Below are 23,811 nucleotides of genomic sequence, written 5' to 3' on the forward strand. Positions count from 1 at the left end.
AATCCTCACAAAAATCAGACCTGGTTTTACCAACTTTGAAACTGAAAGTGAAATAGAGGAAGGGTATTGGGTAAAAACAGATTTACAGTAAGAGTCTTAGGTCCGTGCCTTCTCCCTGAAAGACAGCTTGATGTTATCTGCATAATGTAAAACAGTCTCTGGCTGGGGGATTGACTAGAAGTGCAGTGATCCTTAAAAATGGTCAATAAATGAGCATTTTGAACACTAATATCTACACCCCTACCCTCATCCCCACATACCAGCTCCAAGAAAAATGCAGTTTGAGGGTACCTACAAACAATGAGCATAGTGGATAAAAATAGACAAGTCCACACCAAGTCACATCACTGTAAACTTCTGAACACTGAGAACAAAGCAGGAATATAAGTTTCCAGCAAAAAGATCCAAATCAAAGAAGGGAGGGTTCATGTTAGCTTAAGACTTCTCAAAACTTACCCAAACTATACTAATCAACTGTGAGGGTAGGAAATAAACACATTTTCATACATGGAATAGCTCTAAACATTCCCTACCATATACTATTTCCTAGAAAGTAACTGAAGAACTGTAAGAACTATGAACTTCAGTTCTCATAAATTCAGGAAAACACTGACTGCAGCCATGGTAAACAGTTAAGAACCAGTTTTAAAAACTCATTCAGTTGATAAGAACAATTCAACACAGCAGCCCCTCTTTTACATACCAACAAATCAGCGTTAGTCCTTAGTTCTGAAAGTCAGCAAATCCAGGACAGATTCACTCCAATAGCTAGAAACAACCTGAGTACCAACCAATCAACATTTGTTTTACCCACTCTACAGATGGTGTTAACCTAATTACACCTACTAAAATCTTCTAATCTTTATACTCCATGCTCCCCCAAAACACTATAGCAGACCAGAAAATCTACTTTTTTAGTAAAACTATGACTGATCAGATAGTTCACATAGTAAATTATGGTCCCATCCATCATCCTTTGACAAAGTATCAGGAAACAAACCGAAAGTAAGAAGACATTAAGATGCAGAATCAGGCCTTCCACACAAGGGAGAAATGAGGGAATATTGGTGAATGGGAATTCCAAGATGGTGGCTGTGCATGAGAAGACAACCAAACTGGACTAAAGCTATGTGACAAGAGAGCAGGCATGCTGAAGGCTGTACTCCCCTTGCTCTCAACCAAAGCACCATTATTTTAACCCAACACAACTACTAGAGGATGTGCTCTCCACCTAAGCAAGAGAGTAAATGAAGAATGAGGAAGATACCAGTTCCAAAAATACTGGGAATCAAAAATAGAAGAGAAAAATCTAAGGATTAAAAACAAAGGCGGGGGAGGGCCGGTGCCATGGCACAGTAGGTTAGTCCTCCACCTGCGACGCCGGCATCCCATGTGGGTGCCAGTTTTAGTCCTGGCTGCCCCTCTTCCAATCCAGCTCTCTGCTGTAGCCTGGGATAGCAGTAGAAGATGGCCCAAGTGATTGGGCCCCTGCACCCACATGGGTGACCAGGAAGAAGCTCCTGGCTCCTGGCTTTGGATCAACATAGCTCTGGCCATTGCAGCCATTTGGGGAGTGAACCAATGGAAGGAAGACCTTTTTCTCTGTCTCTCCCTCTCATTAAAAAACAACAACAACAAAACAAACAAACAAACAAAGGGAAACTAATCCAGGAAAAGAACCTTGCAGCAAACTAGAGAATAGGCCCAGATAGGCCAAAGGAAATCTCTAGAAGAGTGGTTTCCAAGAATTTAAAAAAAGCAAAGAGAAAGAAATAAAAGAAAAATAAGAAGTGTCAGATTAATGTGATTAACCTTACAGAAAACTGCACTAAGACGGTATTTAAGACACCATCAGTGTGTTGGCAAGGATGTAGGGAAAAACGGACACTAATACATTGTTGGTGGGAATGCAAACTGGTAAAGCCACTATGGAAGTCAGTTTGGAGATTCTTCAGAAACCTGAATATAACCCTACCATACAACCCAGCCATTCCACTCCTTGGAATTTACCCAAAGGAAATTAAACTGGCGAACAAAAAAGCTGTCTACACCTTAATGTTTACTGCAGCTCAATTCACAATAGCTAAGACCTGGAACCAACCCAAATGCCCATCAACAGTAGACTGGATAAAGAAATTATGGGACATGTACTCTACAGAATACTAATCAGCAGTAAAAAAAAAAAAAAACAATGAAATCCGGTCATTTGCAACAAAATGGAGGAATCTAGAAAACATTATGCTGAGTGAAATAAGCCAGTCCCAAAGGGACAAATATCATATGTTCTCCCTGATCGGTGACAACTAACGGAGCACCAAAAAGGAAACCTGTTGAAGTGAAATGGACACTATGAGAAACAGTGACTTGATCAGCCCTTGTCCAGACTGTTGATGAACAACTTAATACTTTATCCCTTTTAGTATTTTTTTTGTTCTACTTAATACTATTGGTTGAACTCTGTAATTAACACACAATTATTCTTAAGTGTTTAAATTTAACTGAAAAGTGATCCCTGTTAATTATAAGAGTGGGAATAAGAGAGGGAGATATACAATTTGGGACATCCTCAATCTGACTTGCCCCAAATGGTAGAGTTAGAAACGTGCCAAGGGGATTCCATTTCAATCCCATCAAGGTGGCATGTACCAATGCCATCTCATTAGTCAAAGTGATCAATTTCAGTTCACAATTGACCGTAATGATAGGTCTAAGAGTCAAAGAGATCACATAAATAAGACTAGTGTCTCCTAGTACTAACTGATAAAATTAAAAAGGGAGAGAACGATCCAACATGGGAAGTGGGATACACAGCAGACTCATAGAATGGCAGATGTCCTAAACAGCACTCTGGCCTCAGAATCAGCCCTTAAGGCATTCGGATCTGGCTGAAAAGCCCATGAGAGTATTTTAGGCTTGGAAAGCCAAGACACTCTGGGGAAAAAAAAAAAAAAAACAACACCTAAATGAAAGATCTCTGCGAGTGAGATCCCAGTGGAAAGAACAGGCCATCAAAGAAGGAACTACCTTTCTCTGAAGGGAGGAGAGGACTTCCACTTTGACTATGACCTTGTCTAAAGATCAGAGTTGGCGAACTCAAAAAGCTTTCAAAGCCTTGGCAACTTATGACAACTTATGACTAGGGCGATTACTGATGCCATAAACAAGAGTGTCAATTTGTTAAGTCAACAACAGGAGTCACTGTGCACTTACTCCTCATGTAGGATCTCTGTCCTTAATGTGTTGTACAATGTGAATTAATGCTATAACTAGTATTCAAACAGTATTTTACACTTTATGTTCTGTGTGGGTGCAAACTGTTGAAATCTTTACTTAATATATACTAAATTGATCTTCTGTATATAAAGATAATTGACAATGAATCTTGATGCGAATGGAATGGGAGAGGGAGCGGGAGATGGGAGGGTTGCGGGTGGGAGGGAAATTATGGGGGGGAAAAAGCTATGTAATCCATAAGCTGTACTTTGGAAATTTATATTTATTAAATAAAAGTTTTTTAAAAATGACACCATTAGTGAACAGAATTTGTACAGGCATAATAACACAAACACAACATTAAATATTAGATTCAATCAAATATTGTAATGTTACTGAAATGGCAAGCTAGTAGAGGGGCAGCAGTGAATGTTATTTAAGGAAAGTAAAACATCATAACAAAAAATATAGAGTAACTTGGTGAATCAAAAGATAGCATTATATTATTTTAAAGCAGGAAATATGTAAATACCAGAAAAAACAGCTTAAGGGTTGAAAATGGTTGCCTTTAGGACAAGGACTAGGGAGAGTGGAGAGGAGAGTGGAACTAAAATCTACTCATTATCTCTTGTTATAAATACTTTTTTTTTTTTACCATTTGACTTTCTAAATTCTCTATTTTAAACTGAGGTTGTTAATAAAATACAAAGAACGAGAGAAAATTATTTCAAAGAAACAAAAGCCTAAGAACTTTTTTCTTAAATATATAGTTCATCATTCAAAAATGTATAAATAAAACATTTTCAATTCAATGAGACAAAAAAAAAAAACCCTAAGAAAAAGCTCTCCCCTTTTTGTTGAAAGACTTTCATACTTCTAACAGTGAAAGAGCATAAACACAGAAAATATAGAATGTTTAAAAATAAAAAAAAACAAACACAAATAATTATCAGTTGAGTGGTGAGAATTCAGTAATTGTATTACTAGGGAGACTGTAGGTCTGACCTTACTTACAAATTCATTAATGATCAGGAGACAGAGCAAATAACACATTTAATTAAATTTGCTCATTTATCTATTTTGGGAAATACGATTACCAGAAGTGAGAGAGAAGCAATATAAAAGGACAGAGATAGATTGAAAACATTGTCCAAAAAACAACCAAATTGGAGAGTAGATAGAAGACTGGGTAAAATTACAGACATTAAACAATATAAGAGGGATAGTAGAGGTTTGTTTTCCAGCAATTTTACTGCACACTATTGCCACATTAAGTACTTCTGGCCAACACTAATGGTAAAAGGAGAAATAGACATCTGCAAACACACATGTACATACATTCATATACGTAATTCTTTCTTCATGAGAGACTGATAATCCTAACTAAACAAGGATTCACAAAGGGGTTACACCCTAAAAACGAAGTACTGTTGATGTAATGTGATAAAGATTTATACTCATAGCTTCATAATTATAGAAACTCTATCAGGGATTACCAATAATTAAATAAACATTCCTAAGAACAAATAACTATTCTCTAACCTGTGTTCATCTAACTACGTATGGGTTATTCTCACTATTCCTAGTCTTTTTTTTTTTTTTTAAGATTCATCTTAATTATTTGAAAGACAGAATTACATAGAGAGATAGAAAGGGGGCAGGGGGTCTTCCATCTGCTGGTTCATCCCTCAAATGGCCTCAACAGCGGGAGCTGGGCCAATCCGAAGCCAGGAGCTAGTAGCTTCCTTCAATCTCCCACATGGGTGCAGGGACCCAAGGACTTGGACCATCCTCCACTGCTTTCCCAGGGGCATTAGCAGGGAGCTGGATCGGAAATGGAGCAGGCAGGACTTGAACTGGCACCCAGAGAGGAGGCCAGCACCACTGGTTGGGGCTTTAACCCACTGCACCACAGCTTTAACCCACTGCACTGGGGCTTTAATCCCACTATTCCTATTCTTAATTCTCAGGCATTGACAATTCAAAATGACGTCTATGTTTCTTAGCCACTCCAATAACAAGGCATGGCTATGTAACTAAAATTCACCAATGGAATATAAGCAAAAATGGTATAAGTAACTCAGTAAGTATCCTTAAAGGAAAGGAGATGCGGTCTTCTCTTTCTCCTTTCTGTGCTCAGGTTGTAAATGAAATGACTGGAGCTCTAGCAGCTATCTTAGACTCTAAAGTGACTTTGGAAAAGACCAGAATCCACACACAGTGCAGCAACAACATGACACCACGGCAAACCATTAGAATTCCTGACATCAAGAGAAATAAGCATCTATTATGTTTAAATCTCTTACATGGTTACAACAAAATCTAATCCCAACATAACCTTTATATTAATATTCACTCACTGATCTCTTTCTAAAAACAATCTCCGTCTTCTCTGTTGCTAACCCCTTTTCTGCCTCTCACTCCATTACCATGAGTCGTCTCCAATATTGCAATATTCCATCCTTAGTCTTTTCTGCATTTTCTACTAAGCTCTAGGTTGTTGCAGTTGATTTCTCAACAATGTTGCAGTGGATTCGTTTCTGAGAGGCAACAGGCTGTGATTGGTTGGGGCATAGACCGCCCCTTGACTGGACTGGCTGGTTGGCTATACTAGGTATTTATTTATTTGAAAGTCAGAGTTACACAGAGAAAGAAGGAGAGGCAGAGAGAGAGGTCTTCCATCCGCTGGCTCACTCCCCAACTGGCAGCAATGGCTGGAGCTGTGCCAGTCCAAAAGCCAGGAGCCAGGAGCCTCCTCTGGGTCTTCCCACAGGGGCTCAGGGGCCCAAGGACTTGGGCCAGCCTCCACTGCTTTCCCAGGCCACAGCAGAGAGCCGGATCGAAGTGAAGCTGTAACAGCTGCCCATATGGGATACCAAAACAGCAGGTGATGGCTCCACCAGCCACACCACAGCTCTGGCCCCTTAAAATTTTTTTAAAAACTTCATTTCTGGGGCCGGCACTGTGGCTCACTTGGTTAATCCTCCACCTTGCGGTGCCGGCATCCCATATGGGCGCTGGGTTCTAGTACCGGATGCTCCTCTTCCAGTCCGGCTCTCTGCTGTGGCCCAGGAAGGCAGTGGAGGATGGCCCAAGTGCTTGGGCCCCTGCACCCACATGGGAGACCTGGAGGAAGCACCTGGCTCCTGGATTCGATGGGAGTAGCTCCGGGAGTAGCGGCCATCTGGGGAGTGAAACAACAGAGGAAGACCTTTCTCTCTCTCTCCCTCACTGTCTATAACTCTATCTGTCAAATAAAAAAAAAATTAAAAAAAAAACCTGCATTTCTATGCCTAATCTTTCGAGCCTCCAATTTTATCTGCAGCAGCCTATCATACTCTAGTATGAGACATAATTATCAGGAACATAACTGATTTTTAAAACAAATAAAACAGATAAACGAAGTGACAATGGTAGCGACAGTAGTTACTGTGCTGAAAAACACAGCTAATGTTTACTGAGTTCTTCATATTTGCCAGACATTGTTCTAAATCTAAGAGCTAATCCTCCCAACAAGCATATGAGGAAGAGAGTATTATCACCACCTCATTTCACAAATGAGGAAGTTGAGGCCCAGAAAGTTTAAGTAACTTGCTCAAAATACAAAACTAACGTACCAAAAAGATCATTCAATGTTTCCCAGAAGCCACTCTTCTTAACCAGCACACACTAGCACTGCATTCCGAAGATGCTATTATAGCTTAAGACTCGCTTGTGCTCTCAGAAACCATGACAGTCATTTCAATATCTTCCACAGTAATACATTTTATACTTTTGCAGATTAATCTTTAGAAAATGCCAATTATAATTTAGGAACAAGTACGGTAAATAAGATTGGTGATCAAGTAAGATAATATTCTTTTGGGGATAAGAAAAATGATCACTAGTTTTTTGTATGGCTCTACTAGGTCTAGTTCCAAAAGACAAATCAGAAAGGATATTTATTTGCTAGAATAAAAGTATAACCTCAAAAATAAATTACTTTAAAAGGGGCAGCATTAATTTTAGCTTACTACGCTTTTAAGGTATCAGATTTTTTTTTTAAATTACCACTTAAATTATCTAATACTTTAACATACTAGAAACTGAATTCATTATCCTTCTCTTAGAGCTTTCTGAGATTTTTTTCCCAATGTTACTATCAATGAAACAACACAATTAATGACAGACAAAACTCTGAGGTATTTTGACTCATTCAGTTATAGATTCTAGTCCTGTACTTTAATGTCCTTCCTCCCTGACAAGTATCACGTTTTCTATTTCCACATTATTTCAACATTACTCCATAGTACTACTAAAACACTCTCTAGCCACTCCCTCTTTGAGACTGTCTCCTATTCAAAGTTGCCAGAACAAACCTTCTCAAGCACTGTTTTCATTATATGACTCAACCAAAGTATTGTCATGCACTGAATCAAACCCAACCATGGTATTGGCCAATACTTTGTAATTAAGGTACATTAATATTTCCGTGGAGAAAGTATGATTGTTATACTTCAAAGGATAAATAAAGACTTGGATAAAGATTGGATGCTGCCAACTGAGTTTGCCACAAACTTATAAAACTTTCCATTTTCAACACAGACTGAACTGTAAGCACCATCGTTAAGAATTATAGACCAAAAATGGGTTACATCTGAGAGGGGAGATCATGAGTGGACTTTGTTTCTTTTCTGGTTTTCCAAGTTTTCTACAGCAAACATATATCCTATCATTTATGGTTGCTTTAAAACAAGGTGGGGCAAGCCCCTCCCCCCAAAAAATTGACCAACTTGCTAACTAAATTAAAAAGAGAGAGTATCTTTTTCAGAGCTTAAAAGTCAAGAAAACAACTTGAAACAGCTTTGAGCTTACAAATTCTTACAAGTACAGATTTTAAACCAAATTAACTAATAAAACACCATTACCAGTGGCAAAAACCCTATTAACACTGAACAGACATTTATTCGCTGACATTTTAAAATGACACCATTTTTAAATTCCTTTTAACATACTATTTATTTCAGTAAGTACCTGAGACAGACAACCACAGATGGCAACTATCACCCACACCCCATGGTTTTCAGACAATGTGACCTACAGTCCTATGACAAGTGGGTTCCATGCAACCACTGCTCTCTTTGAATCTGGTAAGTCTGTAACACTGCATGATTTACAAGGCTAGAATACAAAAGGCAGTGCTGGAGGCTGGTGCTGTGGCACAACGGGTAAAGCCACCGCCTGCGACACTAACATCCCATATGGGCACCAGTTCAATCCCCGGTTGCTCCATTTCCCATCCAGCTCCTTGCTAACACACCTGGGAAAGCACTGGAAGATGATCCAAGTCTTTGGGTGCATGCACCCATGTGAGAGACCTTGATAGAGATCCTGCTCCTTACTTCAGTCTTGCCTAGTCCCAGACATATTTGGAGAGTGAACCAGCAGATGGAAGATCTCTGTCTCTCCTTCTCTCCAATTCTGACTTACAAATAAATAAATGCTTACAAATTTAAAAAAAAAAAAAAAAAAAGACAATGCAGCTTCCACCTGGCTATCTCTGGATCTTCACTATTAGAAAACTGTCACCACCATGTTGTGAAACTCAAATTAGCCTATGGAGGTGTTCTGGGGAAAGAGCCAACATCAACTACCAGACATGTGAGTGAAGAAGCCTTCAGATTCTAGTTCCCACATGTTGAGTTGCATTTTTTTAAAGATTTATTTATTTATTTATTTGAAAGGTAGAGTTAAAGACAGAGAGAGAAGGAGATATGTGGTCCCATATTGCCACAGTGGCTGGGACTGGGCCAGATTGAAGCCAGGAGCTTCTTCCAGGTCTTGCAATGGGTGCAGAGGCCTAAGCACTTCGGCTATCCTCAGCTGCCTTCCCAGGCACATCAGCACAAAGCTGGAGAGAAGTGAAGCAGCTGGAACATGATCCAGTGCCCATATGGGATGCTGATGTCACAGCCCATGGTTTAACCCACTATGCCACAACACTGGCCTTGAGTTACAGTTTTTGAATCTTCCAGATAAGGCTCTGGCTAGTTATCTCTAAACCACCCCATCTGAATTCCAACAGAATTCACAGCCAAAAATTAAATGTCTGTTTTATATCACTAAGTTTTGGAGTGACTTGCTATACAACAAAGCTATCCAGAAAAAGCACACTTTCCTAGTTCAGTAGCTTCATATTAAACATACTCACACACCTGAAAAGTTGCGCTTCCCTCAACTCGAAAGAAGCTACAATAAACTGTGTAATTAGGCAGACATGTTTAAATAAGACAACTTTTACAATGGGGGGGGGGAGTAATAATTCATCTCAATTACCTTCTGAGTACCTATTTATGACACTTGGCTATATGCCCAAGACACAAAGTTGAATAACATATAGTCTATAAAAGTCTTAAATTTAGAGAGAAACAGAAAATAGGTAGACAAATAGTTTATGGAAGTACATAATACCGCCACCTGTAGTGCCAGCATCCTATGTGGGTGCCAGTTCGACTCCTGGCTGCTACACTTCCAATCCAGCTCTTTGCTGTGGCCTGGGAAAGCAGTGGAGGATAGCCCAGGTCCTTGGGGCCTTGCACCTGCATGGGAGACCTGGAGGAGGCTCTTGGCTTTGAATTGGCACAGCTCTGGCCATTGCAGCCATCTGGGGAGTGAACCAGTGGATGGAAGACCTCTCTCTCTGCCTCTGCCTCTCCATAGCTCTGCCTTTCAAATAAATAAATAATATTTTTTTAAAAAATGGGTATCATTTTGGATTTACAGTTTTCTTATTACTTTAGGAAAGTAGAAGAGATTTAATAAATGCTTAGAAAAAAAAACAGAAAAAAAACGCATGAAAAATGTAGGCCATGTTATGTTTATATTTAAGAGACAGAGAGAGACTGAGCTCTCCATCTGTTAAAACTCACTTCCCAAATGCCCACAAACAACTCAGATTGGGCCAGGCTGAAGCCAGGAGCTGGTAACTCCATCCAGATCTCCCACATGGGTGGCAGAGACACAAATACTTGAGGATTACCTGCCTCCCTAGGTACACATCAACAGGAAGCTAGAATCAGAAGCCAAGCCAGGTCCTGAACCCAGACACTCAGATCCAGAGTGCAGGAGTCCGAACTAGCGTCTTGACCAGTGGGCCAAATCCCACCCCTTTGTTATGTTTAGATTGAGAGATTATGAGTGTTTTCTGTTGTTATCCTTTTAAATGTTCTATATTCTACAAGTTTTCTACAGTGTGTATTAGATTTTTTGAGAAAAATTTATTTTTAAAAAACAAACTAGGGGCCAGCATTGTGGTCCAGCAGATTAAGCCACTGCCAGCAATGCCAGCATCCCATATGGGTGCTGATTTGAGTTCAAGTTGCTCCACTCCCAATCTAGCTCCTCGTTAACGCACCTGGGAAAACAATGGAAGATAGCTCAAGTGCTTGGGCCCCTGTTACCAAGTGGGAGATCTGAATGAAGCGCCCGGCTTCAGCCTGGCCCAGCTCTAGGTGTTGTGGTCATTTAGGGAATGAGCCAAGGGATGGAAAATCTCTCCCCCACTGCTCCTAACTCTGCCTTTCAAATAAATAAATAAATCTTTTTAAAAAAATAATTTTTTTAAATGTATTTAAACTGCACCTTTGGTTCGAATCTGGATCCATCGCTCAACAGCCATGGCTCTAGCTTAAGTAGGCAGAGTTACAGAGAGAGGAAGAGAGAGAAATTTCTTCAATCTGCTGGTTCACTCCTCAAATGGCCACAACAAGCAGGACTGGGCCAGGCCGAAGCCAGGAGCTTCTTCTGGGACTCCCACATGGGTGCAGGGGCTCAAGCACTTGGGCCATCTTCCACTGCTTTCCCAGAAACATCAACAAGGAGTTGCAATGGAAGTGCAGCAGGAGGACATCTACTGCTTTCCCAAGCCATAGAAGAGATCTGTGGGAGGGCGGGGCTGAATCCAGAGAGGCCTAGAGGAACTTCCTGAGCCTGCCTCAAATTTGAAAACCTGTCTGTAAGTTTCAAATCCCTGGTAGCAGGCCGGCCCCACGGCTCACTAGGCTAATCCTCCGCCTGCAGCACCAGTACTCCGGGTTCTAGTCCTGGTTTGGGTGCCGGTCCTGTCCCGGTTGCTCCTCTTCCAGTCCAGCTCTCTGCTGTGGCCCAGGAAGGCAGTGGAGGATGGTTCAAGTGCTTGGGCCCTGCACCCGCATGGAAGACCAAGAGGAAGCACCTGACTCCTGGCTTCGGATTGGCACAGGGCACCGGCCGTAGCGGCCATTGGGGGGTGAACCAACGGAAGGAGGACCTTTCTCTCTGTCTCTCTCTCTCATTGTCTAACTCTGCCTGTCAAGAAAAAAAAAAAATTCTTTTCTGGGGCCTGCGCTGTGGCGCACCAGGTTAACACCCTGGCCTGAAGCGCTGGCATCCCATATGGGCGCCAGTTCTAGTCCGGGCTGCTCCTCTTCCCATCCAGCTCTCTGCTGTGGCCTAGGAAAGAAGTAGAGGATGGCCCAAGTTCTTGGGCCCCTGCTCCCACATGCGAGACCCGGAAGAAGCTCCTGGCTCCTGGCTTCCTTCAGATCGGCTCAGCTCCAGCCGTTGCGGCCAATTGGGGAGTGAACCAGCAGATGGAAGACCTCTCTTTCTCTGCCTCTCCTTCTCTCTGTGTGTAACTCTGCCTTTCAAATAAATAAAATAAATAAATCTTAAAAAAAAAAAGATTCTTTTCTAAGAGCCAAATGTAATATTAAGAAGTGCTACACACTTTTTGTGCACATTTTTTACTCTGCACAAAGCTAAATGATTAGGAACTGTCAGCCACCTGCCTATTCCAAAAATCCATATCATATTCACAAGTTAACTCATATTATTTGGAAACTTCACAATATTAGACACCAGAACCTGCTGTTTCCAACAGTGCTTCTGTTTTCATCCTTAGTCCCAAACCAGTCATGTTTGTCATTAAAAGAAACCAACAAACACACACACACACACACACACACACAAAGAGGAACAACAAATAATAAACTGAACAATGAATTTGAAGAATGGAAAATTATATAAAAGGCTAGCATGAAACAGTGAAAAATGGATACTACAAACTGAGAGCAACTAGTCTGTGTTTTGTTGAAGAGAAAATTCTCTCCCAAAGAAAGACAACACCCTGTAACTTTTCTTCTATCTAATGCTCTGATAACTAGAATTTTTCTAATTCAATAAGCTTTCAGGAGTTACCCAAGCTTCACCCATCCTGCTAGGCTCATTAATGGAGAAACTTTCCCACTACCTAATAGCACATTTTCTGGTTGGTAAGCATAGTAGAAGCAGGGTTCTCTTTCAAAGTATGAACTGCCCAGTTCCATTCCTCTCACTGTTCCTATAGACAGGAAGTATGTGACAAATATAATTCTGTAACTAAAACAAATGTGTAAATTTTAGTTCAGGTTAGCAGTTGTCAATGATGATCCAAGTCACCAGTTTTATTCACAATCTGAGGACTCACCATATATTCATGTAGGCTTATAATAAAAAATCTGTATTTTTACTCCTGGCACTAGTTCATTTGTTTATGTCTAATAAATTGCAAGGGGCTGGCACTGTGCACAGTGGGTTAACACCCTGGCCTGAAGTGCTGGCATCCCATATGGCTGCCAGTTTGAGACCTGGCTGCTCCACTTCCAATCCAGCTCTCTGCTATGGCCTGGCAAAGCAGTAGAAGATGGCCCAAGTCCTTGGGCCCCTGCACCTGCGTGGGAGACCTTGAAGAAGCTCCTGGCTTCAGATCAGCGCAGCTCTGGCCATTACGGCCAATTGGTGAGTAAACCATTGGATAGAAGACCTCTCTCTATCTCTCTCTGCCTCTTCTCTCTCTGTGAAACTCTGCCTTTCAAACACATAAATAAATCTTTAAAAAAAAAATAAATTTCATGAAGGCCAAATAATAAATATACCAGTTTCTCATTTATTCTGGTGAGTTATTATGAATAGTCATGATAGTCATGGCTCAAACTCCATGTTGGCCAATTAGCTTTGCTATGTTTCAGGGTTCCACAGTCACAATCAGCATCTTAACCTCTGTTAACAAAGAAAGACACTGACTGTGTGAAACATTAGACCAGGGATGGGGAAACTTTTTTCTGCCAAAGGACCATTTGGATATTTATAACACCATTCATAGATCATACAAAGTTATAAACTTAAAAATTAGCCTGTTATAGATTTACTAAATTTGATTCCCTCCTGCAGTAGCCTTGGCAGGGCCAGACCAAATATACCCTGCAAGCTGGACATTCTCCATCATTGCATTAGAGAAATGAACACATATATATCACCAACATCCATTGCTACTAGAAAAATATTAAAAATTTAAAAATTGTAATAACACCCCATTTTACTAAGCCTAGCTAGTGTGTGCCTAATTCAATTAGCCTCTAATGTCTTTAGCTGCACAGGGTTAGTATTATTATCCTTGTTTTACAGATGATAAAAAAAGTGAATTCAAATGCTTATATAAACCAAAATCCAGTAGAGCTTGGATTCAGATCTTGGTCTATCTGGCTCTAAAGCTTAGGTTAGTTCCACTATACAATATGGCCTTCGCAGAGTGTGCCTCAGTGATGTAAGAAAATCAACAAAATGTTCCTATTCAGAACTATTCAGCAAACTCAGTACTAACTGAGCATCCACAACACAAACTTAGATGCCACCACCGAGACTGAGTCTACCTTCTAAACGCTTTTTAAGTAAAAAATAAATAAATAAATAAATAAATCTGAGGCACAAGTGACAAGTGTTTAAAACATGAAGGAAAAACAACACACTATAGCACAAAAAGCTACTGTCAGCTTTGTGCTGCAAAAAGGTAGTTACCTGCTGATTCACAACCAAAAGCAAAATGAAACTGGCAAAGCATAATAACCAGGAGACACCACATTGTAAAAGAGAATAAAGGAAACATTTCCTAAACATCTGAATCTGCAGATATATTGTAGTCATTGTGGTTTGAAGCATACAAACACATTTCAATTTTTAACCCAAAGACTTTGCCTTGACCAATAAATCATTTTTCTCTGTATGGCTTTCTTCCTTGGTTTCTCTGAACTTTCATTCCTTGTAGACACAAACACACAGACACCCCAATGTCATCAACAGCATCAGTCACAAAGAGTTTCCACCTTCAGGGGCAGGTATATAGTGAGGTAAAGATGCTTGCCATTTCAGACATGGAAAGCCAAGACACTGTGGCAAAAAAAAAAAAAAATACCCTAGATGAAAGATCTCGCCGGCGCCGCAGCTCAATAGGCTAATCCTCCACCTAGCGGCACCGGCACACCGGGTTCTAGTCCCAGTCGGGGCGCCAGATTCTGTCCCGGTTGCCCCTCTTCCAGGCCAGCTCTCTGCTGTGGCCCGGGAAGGCAGTGGAGGATGGTTCAAGTGCTTGGGCTCTGCACCCGCATGGGAGACCAGGAGAAGCACCTGGCTCCTGCCTTCGGATCAGCGCGGTGCACCGGCCGCAGCGCGCCAGCGGTGGCGGCCATTGGAGGGTGAACCAACAGCAAAAGGAAGACCTTTCTCTCTGTCTCTCTCTCTCTGTCCACTCTGCCTGTCAAAAAAAAAAAAAAAAAAAAAAAAGATCTCTGTGAGAGAGACCCCAGTGGAAAGGAGTGACCATCAAAGGATGTACTTTTCTCTGAAGGCAGGAGAGAACTTCCACTTCGCTTATGGCCCTGTCTAAATACTGATGGAGATTGTAGTTTCAAAGGGCTTCCATAGCCTTGGCAGTTCATATCAAAAGCCTCGGGTGGCCGGCGCCATGGCTCACTAGGCTAATCCTCCACCTGCGGCGCCAGCACCCCAGGTTCTAGTCCCGGTTGGGGTGACGGATTCTGTCCCGGTTGCTCCTCTTCCAGTCCACTATATTCCTAAAGTTGTACTTATGAAATTTGTACTCATTAAATAAAAGGTTTCTTTGGTGGAAAAATAAATAAATTCAGCCTGGTCTGAGGGAAAAAAAAAATGATGCTCACATCCCATACTGGAGTTTCTGGGTTCCAGCTTTTTGCTAATGCACACCCTGGGAGGCAACCTGTGATGGCTCAAATAACTGAGTCCCTGCCACCCACAGAGAAGACCTGGATGGAGTTCCTGGCTCCTGGCTTTAGCCTACCCAGCCTCAGCTGTTGCAGGCATTTGGGGACTGAATCAGTGCATAGATTTCTTTCTCTCTCTGCTTGTCAAGTAAAAAAAATAAATAAAAAAGAAACACTTTTCACCTTTCAAAAAACAAAGGTCATCAAGTCACCTAGACCTTATCAACCATAGGTTGAAATGTTTAAATCAAATAATCATACTTGGAAAAACAAAAGGATTGGGACCATCATTGTGGCTCCTGACTGTGATGCCAGCATCCTATATGAATGCTGGTTTGAGCCCCAGATGCTCCACTTCTGATCCAGCTCCCAGATAACACACCTGGGAGAGCAACAGATGATGGCCCAAGTGCCTGGGCCACTGACACCCCCATGGGAGACCTTGATACAGTTCCTGGCTTCTGGCTTAAGCCTGGCCCAGCCCCAGCCATTGTGGCCATTTAGGGAGAGAATCGATCTCTCTCTCTCTCTCTCATTGCCTTTCAAATAAGTAAATCTTTAAAAAATAAAAAAGGATCAATGACAAAAACTATTTCATAAAACGCTTTCCTAGTCAATATGAGTCATAAAGATAAATAATTATTCTACTATAGGTTACGATGTACAAAGAAGTATATTCTTACTACAGGTTATAAATGAAGCACCAGTCCAATTTCAAAAACTATATATAAAGTCTGGCATTTGGCCTAGCAGTCAAAATACCACTTGGGACACCCCCAGCCCATATTAGAGTTTTTAGATTCAAGTTCCAAGTCTGCTCTGATTCTAGAGCACTCTGGGAGGCAGTAACTGCTGGCTCAATTAGTTGGGTCCCTGTCACCTATATGAGACTGGGTTCCCAGTTCCTGGTTTAGGCCTGGCACAGCCCCAGCTGTGGTGGGCATCCAGGACTGAATCAGTGGATAGGGGTACTCACTTTAATGTGTGCGCTCTCATACTCGCTTGCTCTCTCTCTCTCTTCCCCTCTCCCCCTTTCAAAGTAAAAAAGTTGAGGGGCCATGGGTAAAGCTGCTGCCTGCAGTGCCGGCATCCCATATGGGCACCAGTTTGAGTCCCGGCTGCTCTACTTCCAATCCAGCTCCCTGCTAATGTGCCTGGGAAAGCAGAGGAGAATGGCCCAAGGGCTTGGGCCCCTGCACCCATGTGGGACACCTGGAAGAATCTCCCAGCTCCTGGCTTTTGATCGGCCCCTACCATTGCAGCCATCCGGGGAGCGAACCAGTGGATGGAAGGTATCTCTTTCTGTCTCTCTCTCTCTCTCTCTCAGTAACTCTACCTTATCAAAATAAATAAATCTTTTTAAAAATTTTTTAAAAATTGAAAAAGAACTAGGTATAGCAACACTTGCAGAGTCTCTAGAAAACCAGAAACACAGTACCTCCCAATAACATTTTAGGAACTTCTGCAATTTGAAGAAAAAAAAGAAAAAGAAAAAAGCTTAATACAATCTTTACATAAAAACAAACTGCTTAAAAAATCTGCAAACTAAGAACTTTTATTTATTGTATTAAGACTTGTGAATTATGGATAATCATCCTCACTTTCACAAAGCAACTAAATGAAATCTCAGGAAAATATTCTACTTAAAATCATCATTTTTTTCATTACCAGCATCATATTAACAATATAATGAAAACTTGTTTGCACCTGGCACTACTAAGCCCTTTATGGTCACATCTTATTTAATCTTTACAGATACTTTGTGAACCAAATGCTATTTCCTCTATTTTATCTGACTAGTAAATAAACTCAGAGAAATCAACTAATTGGCCCAAAAGTCAAAAGTCTAAGTCACAGCAGCAGGATCTGGGTTCAAATTTGTTCAACTTAATACGGTGAACTAACAGACCTTAATGATATCCTGCTTTTCTGGACCACATTCAAGCATTTTTCAATCACTTCAGAGTAAACACACACTAAAAATATCTAAGTACTACATTTAATTGATTTGCAAAATTCCTATTCTCCCCAAGGGGAAAATTATGACAGTAGGCAGCCTGTCTAGAGAAGTAAAGCTTAACCATCAGAATACTGGCCGGAATACTGGTTCTTTGCATTCTGAATTCTGCGAGGGGACATACACACACCTAGCACACACCCCTAGGATAGGTGAAAATAATCCCGATCAGCCAGCAAGCACACAGGTTAGTGGGGCTGTGTTAGAAGCAGGGCCAAGTTTTTAGCACAGAAGCTGTATCTGAACAAGAGAAACAAGACCTGGTACAGGCAGCTACTCGTTTAAGATCACATTTAAGACATGTTAAGTGTTCTCTGAAATGCTTGTGCCCACATGGTACAAGCAACAGAGATGAACAGCTGAATGTGGGGGAGACAAGGAAAAAGTCCAAATTCTGGTGGAGTTTAAAATCCAGACGGATCTTCGGCCGACACCACAGGTGGTAAGGCCCTAATGCCACCTCTTCACTAGGAACCCGGCAAGAAAACCTGTGTGGTTCATACAAGCTGCGGACCACGAAGGACCACAGGTCTAGCCAGTGGTAGCCCGAGGCTCCTCTCGGGGCATCGGGCTCCCAGTCCTGTGCTCGCTCCCTTACACAACTCTCCATACTGACGAAGTAAACTTCTAACAACCAGAGCCTCCCGAGGGCCGCCCAAGAAAAGCAGGAAGTACATCCGCCCCGCCTGCCCGGTACCAGCCGTAGCCCGGGGCTCCCCGGCGGCGGAGCCGGATCGTTCGCCAGGCTCTCGGCCCAGACGTCGCCACGGCCCCAGGGTCTCCGGGGCCGCCTCGGCGCCCACGCCCCCCTAGCCCTGAGCGGGTCGCCAGGGACCCCACTCAGTACCTGTTGAAACCCCGGAAAGGGACTTCCTCTCCGCAGAGAGCACTGGGGCGGAGATCCAGAGGGGTTCATTGCCCTCTAAGGGCAAAAGGAGGCCAGAGTGGTCCCAGGAGGGTCCCTCTCCACCTAGGGCCCGAAGGGGTCGAAAGGCGGGAGGTTGCCAGTAACCTCAGCCCCAGGCAGGGGCCGGCCCCGCACGTCACGTGAGAAAAAATAACACCGGTCACAAACAGGGGGAAAGGCAGTTCTCATCCCCGGCTGTGAGGGGCAGTGGCCGGGTCAGTGACCCCAGCCCGAGGTACAGGAGGCAGGAAGGAGAGAGGGGTACGTGGGGCTGGTTGTTACCGGGGCGCCGTCGCTCTGCGCTTCCGCCGCCTCCGCGAAGCTGTAGCTCTTCCGCGGCCGCCGTTGGGGCGCGCGCCAGGCCTCGGCTCCACCCCGCCTCCGCCGCGCGGCCTTCTGGGAGTGGTAGTCTTGGCAAGGCCCTGGCGAGCCGGTGCGTGCGCGTCACGTGGTGGGAGGGGCTGGGGAAACGGCGAGGGCGGCCGGGCGTTGTTTTTATCACTTCATCCTTGCCGCGGTCTCTCGGCTGTGAATGTGTTCAAACGCCCTCACATCGCACTCAGTCTTACCACCTCCTATCTCTGTTCACAGCCAACTTCTTGACAAGTAGCCTACACCTGTGTGTGCTCCATTGCTGCCCTGCGGCGCCCGCCGTCACGGAACATGGCCTTGTTGACAAATTCAGTCGAGGTCTTTAAGGCTCCTCTAATACAAGCGTGAGTCGTGTGACGCTGTCGGGCTGCATCGGTTATTTTGAATGACGCTAGCCAGGTTTTCCTTTTTTAAGTCACTCTCGGTTTTCTTCAAGTTTTCTCTTCCTAACCCGGCCCTGCAATACCCGCGCTCTAAGTCCGAGACGGGTGTGGGAGAGCACCTTCTCGCCTGAGCTGCCACTTGTATTCCCAACCCCCTGGACGACCAGGAGGCCGCTCAGATCTTGTTCACTCTGTCCCCCAAGTGGCTCTGAGCCTCTCCCCGCTTCGCAGCCTCTGCCAGAGATTCACTTCCCGCCCTGCTTCCCTCACTGTGTCTTAGCTGATCACTGCATAGGCTTCCTTTAGGACCTTAGTACCTCTTTCTGATCCCCCTGGCTGCCCTCAGGCCCATTTATGCGAACAGCAAATTTAATCAGGTTGCATTTGTGGTAAAAATCCTTTGAAAGCTCCACTTGACCGAGTGTGGGAAGAGGACTAGAGGTGAATGTCTGGACAGCTTTTATAAGTTGTGAATTCCAGCCCCACTGCTCTCCCTCCCATCCCGTATTGTGGTGGGGAAGTTCAGAAAAAGAGGATTGTGACAGATCTTATGGTGGGATAGGTGGGCATGGGCACTTTTTAAAAGTTCCCCAGGTGCTTCCAGCATTCAACAAGAATACTTTTTATTTTTTATTGCCTGTGCCACTGCTGTGTTGTGTGCGGAGAAAACACTAGTATTTAGAACAGCCCCTGTCCTTTTGGAGTTTACATTGTCTTGGAATAGACAGATGTTAATCAAATGATCCCCTATCAAAAATCAAAACCACCACCAGCACGAACAGCAAAATACCCTACAATTACCAGCTGTGGTAACAATTGTGGAAGAAAATGAATCAGTCCCTTTCCTCTTCTCTCTGCTGCCTGTCCCAGCCCAGGCTGGGAAGGAGCCTATCAAAGCCTGTCAGGAGCTAATCTCCCCTCATTCCCTCCCATTTTACATCTACATTTACCCAACTGCTAGATCGCACTTGCTCCCTCATGTTTGCATAGCCATCCCTGTGTTTGGAAAGCTCTCTCCTGCTCCCCTAACTAAATTCTACCCTAATTCTCTCCTGTTGGATTCAAAGCAAATCCAATAGAATACCAGCTACATGGAAGGATTTTTCTGAGGACTGGACTGAGTTAGGTGATAGCCCCAAGCAAGCCATGGTAGGATGAGGAGAGACAGGAACAGTTGACTGTGTTAAGGAGGAGCAGGGCTACCCTTAGCAATTTAAAGAGGCCTGAGCCAAGATACAAAACACAAATCAAGAAGTCCTCCCCCCACCCAGGAAGTCTTTGCTAGCCTACCCTCTTTGCGGGCACTCACTGTACCTGTGCTGACTTCTCAACTAACGGTTAAGCTAGAGCCAGCTCATACAGCTTTGAAGAGCCAACTGTTAGATGGCCAGGAATTTTGCAAGTCACTTTTTAAACCACTGAGCTCTTGAGCTCAACTGTGTTGAGAGTATTTACACCATGAAAAGCAGGCAGATGACAAATCAGGGATTTTTTTTTTTCTTTTTTGGAGAGCCAAAATCGGCACGTCACTTGCCTTTGTTACACCACTCATCCCTACATTGTAATTGTATTGTAATGAATTCCTAGTAGATGAATCCCTTATATCAACTTCATTTAACAAATATGTATTGGCCGGCGCCGCAGCTCACTAGGCTAATCCTCCGCCTTGCGGCACCGGCACACCGGGTTCTAGTCCCGGTTGGGGCGCCGGATTCTGTCCCGGTTGCCCCTCTTCCAGGCCAGCTCTCTGCTGTGGCCAGGGAGTGCAGTGGAAGATGGCCCAAGTGCTTGGGCCCTGCACCCCATGGGAGACCAGGAGAAGTACCTGGCTCCTGCCATCCGATCAGTGCGGTGCGCCGGCCGCAGCGCACCGGCTGCGGCGGCCATTGGAGGGTGAACCAACGGCAAAGGAAGACCTTTCTCTCTGTCTCTCTCTCTCTCTCACTGTCCACTCTGCCTGTCAAAAAAAAAAATGCATTGATGCTTATTAGCATGCACCAGAGACTTAGCAAGGTGCTGAGGGGGCATACAGTGGAGAACAAACAAGCGTGGTCCTGTCAGGGAGCTTACAGTCTAGCAGATAAGACAGAAAATAAAGAACTCTTTGCTTTCAAATTGAACTGGGTTGCTGTGTGACAGAGCATCCTGGCAATGAATGGTGGTGGACATTGAATGCTACATTACTTTAGCAAGATGGTCCAGGAAGGCCTCCCTGAGGAGGCAATCTTTCCACTAAGCACTGGAAGATGAAAAAGAGATGGTGAAGGGGAAAACCAAGGAAACAATGTTCCACCAAAGGGATCCGATTACATAAAGGAAGAGCTAGGCTAATTGAGGGACTGGCTAGTGAGTGACAGGCCTGAGTGAAGAGCATGTGAGTTGTGCAGTCTAGATGACAAGCTGAGGTCATTAGGACCAGTAATGCTTTGGGGCTATGGTGAGGACCCTGGACTAAATTATAGGTTTTAAATAAGGGGGTGATGTTTTCTCATTCACATTTTAATATAATCACTCTTTTTTTTTTTTTTTTCTGAAGGCCCAGAGTAGAAATGGGAGCCCATAGGTTGCAGAAAGAATTAATAGAACAAAGTTCTGGCAGTGGCATGGAGAGAAGTAGGTGGATTTGACATTCTGCATTGAGTCAACAGGACTTGCTGCTGAACTGAATATAGAGGAGGACGGATTGGCAAACAAAAGAGAGGACCCAGCATCATAAAAACCCCACATCAGAAAGTTGCTGTTATCTGTCTCTGTATCTTCAGTCTCTAGAATGGAGCCTGGAACTTAAGAGGCTGTTATCAGTTGTGTCAAAGGAATTCACCTGTTCCATATGCTAAACTCAGTGCCCCATTGCTAACACTTCGTATCATGTATCACGCAGGCCTCTACTAATCCACAGTGTGCTTTCATGCAAATTAGGAAGAAAATACCTCCTTCTTCCTGGTGGACACAGCCCGGCATCAAAGCTCAAACTGAGGAGCAGTGCATGGACTAGATTTCCTTCCCTACTTACTCCCTCAGCTGGCACTCTTGTGCAGTGCACAGTCTGCACAACTACATACAACAGTCCTGGCCTAATTGAACATCCCTGGGTGACAGTTGTGTGGCAATAAGCCCAGCATTCATGGGAAGAATTTGAGGCCCAGAGGGGAAAAAGCTGCTTTCCTGGGGTCAGCAGAGCAGCTGCTGTGACTGAAACTCCAAGCTTTGGCCTCCGAATCCCTGTGGGCTCTTTAGCCCTGGAGCCGCGCTGTCTCTCCCAAGTCACTCAGCTCATCAATAAAAAAGCTAAACTCAAAATGGAGACTTTGCTTCCTTGAGTTTCTCATCTGTCTCGGTTACTATTGTTAGAGTGTTTCACATTTACATAGCATCCAATATGTGCTTGGTGCCTTACAAAATACAATAAAGGAACATGAAACCAAAGGACCTTGATTTTTTTTTTTTTTAGCAGAATGAACAAGGAATGGCTGGCTTAAAGAGCCCTTCACTATTGGATAAAAATGAGCTCTGGTGTATTGGCTTGAGATGATACTGTAAGCAATGCCAAAAAAAATTATTATTGTGCAAGCTGCCTTTCTACAGCGCCCCCGACCATCAGAAGGAGGGCACGTGGGAGCAGCTGGCTTCAGAAATGTAAACTCTGAGGAGGGTCGGGGTGGAGGTCAAGGATGTGAGGAAGAGAAAAGTAACACCCTGGAGGAGGAAAAGCACTTTCCCTCCGTAAACAATAGCATTGAAGAGTTAACAAGTGCTTAATGTGGGCCAAGAGCTGTGCTAAGCCCATTAGGAGCCTGATCTTAGTTAATCCTCACACGCCCCTACCAGATAGCATCTACAAATGCCATCATTTTACACTGGAGGAAGCTGAGACACAGAGCGGTTACATAATGTGCCTAAGGCTGTGCAGCTCAGAGGTGACAGACTGAGCTGTCTACTGTACTGTACCACCTGTAACACAGATGGTCCTGGTGCCAGGCCCCCTGTGTCAGTGGCACACTTTGAAGGTCTAGGATAACTTGAGGAGGAGAGCTGGTTGCCAGGCTCTTAGGATCCTGTGTTGTCTGTCTGTTCAGTGATTGGCACATAGTTATCTACAGCCTAGCTCCAAAGCGAACAGTTTACATTTGTATTTCTTTCCTTATTTTTATGCATTTATTTGAAAGGCACACTGACAGGGAGAGAGATCTTTCATCTACCGGTTCACTCCCAGATGCCTGCAACAGCCAGGATGGGGCCAGGCCAAAGCCAGAAGCCAGAAACTCAACCTGGGCCATCATCTGCTGCATCAGAGAACAATGCAGCAGGAAGCTGAATTGGAAGTGGAGTAATCAGGACTCGAACCAGCACTCCGGAATGGGATGTGGGTGTCCTAAGCAGTGGCTTCATACATTGCACCACAACACTTGCCCTGGTCCCCCCTATTTTAAGGATTCTTTCCTTTTTGACTTTCAGCTCCTAAGCAGAACATATCCAAATTTCATTGGCCTTTGGGTATGGAATCCTAGCATTGAAAATTGGAAATGCTACTATCCAGAAGTGCATGGGTGTGAGGCTTCAGCTGGAGTAAAGGTAAGTTTTTTTGGACAATATGAGGGTGAGGCTTGAGCAGCTAGCTCCAATTTAATGCAGGAAAAACAAGACAGAGAACGTTGACAAGCTGCAATGATTCAAGACCCCAAAAGTCTATGTTAGGAAGCCAGAGATCTCTCCATCTCTAATTGAAGACACCTTAAAAAGGGCGTGACAGCAACTATTATTTTGACCGAATCTCCAGGTTGTGAACATCTGATGTTATTATCCAACCTTGAGCTGTACCAACACCCTCATGGCACCCCCACCATACAT

At 43.5% G+C, this 23,811-nt stretch overlaps 1 protein-coding gene across 3 annotated transcripts in view; it reads right to left on the bottom strand.

Annotated features, from left to right (window-relative positions):
* The window catches only part of R3HCC1L (R3H domain and coiled-coil containing 1 like), a 95,862-nt gene extending 77,211 nt beyond the window's left edge, over window positions 1-18,651 (bottom strand). The window contains exon 1 of one of the 3 annotated variants that reach the window (XM_051824052.2): window positions 18,491-18,651. The gene's annotated coding sequence lies outside the window, so the exon portion shown is untranslated. Of the gene's footprint in view, window positions 1-18,148 lie in introns of all 3 variants that reach the window. The other 2 variants (XM_070057426.1, XM_008270311.4) reach the window with 2 other exon arrangements.
* Window positions 18,652-23,811: the final 5,160 nt, after the last annotated feature.

Source organism: Oryctolagus cuniculus, chromosome 15 (assembly GCF_964237555.1).
Source record: "Oryctolagus cuniculus chromosome 15, mOryCun1.1, whole genome shotgun sequence".
In the NCBI taxonomy this organism is placed as follows: Eukaryota; Metazoa; Chordata; class Mammalia; order Lagomorpha; family Leporidae; genus Oryctolagus; species Oryctolagus cuniculus.